The sequence below is a fragment of the Charadrius vociferus genome, unplaced genomic scaffold, assembly GCF_000708025.1.
Source record: "Charadrius vociferus isolate BGI_N301 unplaced genomic scaffold, ASM70802v2 scaffold1, whole genome shotgun sequence".
Taxonomy (NCBI): domain Eukaryota; kingdom Metazoa; phylum Chordata; class Aves; order Charadriiformes; family Charadriidae; genus Charadrius; species Charadrius vociferus.
This window is the reverse complement of record NW_009647680.1, coordinates 10,134,010-10,134,986: the sequence shown is the minus strand read 5'-3', so window position 1 is coordinate 10,134,986 and position 977 is coordinate 10,134,010.

Sequence of the window (977 nt, the reverse complement as noted above, 5' to 3'; positions counted from 1 at the left end):
CTCCTCTGGCCCCGCTCCACCAGGTCCATGTCTCTCCTGTGCTGAGGCCCCCGAGCTGGAGGCAGCACTGCAGGGGGGTCTCCCCAGAGCAGAGCGCAGCAGAGGGGCACAATCCCCCCCTCGCTCTGCTGGCCACGCTGCTGGGGATGCAGCCTGGGATGCCGGGGGCTTTCTGGGCTGCAATTGCACATTGCCTGCTCATGTTCAGCTTCTCACCCACCAACAACACCCCCAAGTCCTTCTCCTCAGGGCTGCTTTCCATCCATTCTCCGCCCAGCCTAGATTTGTGCTTGGGATTGCCTCCACCCAGATGTAGGACCTTGCACCTGGCCTTGTTGAACTTCATGAGGCTGGCACGGGCCCATCTCTCCAGCATGTCTACCTCGCCACACAGTTTGGGATCATCAGCAAACCTGCTGAGAGCGCATTTCCCATTAAAAGCACTTGGAGCTAGGCTTCCCCCATGCACAGCTGCCACATGTAATTAAATTTGAAAAAAATAAAAAGGATAAACACGACAACACCTTTTCAAACCACCAAAGCTATTCCCTTTTCATGTGAGTTCAGCCTTCTCCTCTCTCTGCCACATTCCTGACCCTCTTCCCTTATGCCTAACTATGAGGTAAAATGCAGAGGTGAGGAGTGTTTGAACAGCGTTAGTTTTTAGCAAATTATTTGCCCTTGCTTGTAGATGGCTCAACCTCCCTCCGGCTGCAGCTCTGTCCTGGCACCATGTTCCTACACCTGCAAACATCGGCGAGAACAGAATCCCCCTGTGCTTGGGTGATGGTGAGCTGAAGAAGTCCTCTGTTCCCCCTCCACCAGAGACGAAAGATGCAAATTATCTTTGTGCATGAGCATAGCCCTTTGTTTTTCTTTTCATTCCGAGATAAATCATCTTTTAGGACATGGCAGTGCGGAGGTCCAACACTCATCCAAAATGAAAGGACAACAGGTGAATGGGTAGAGATGCTTCT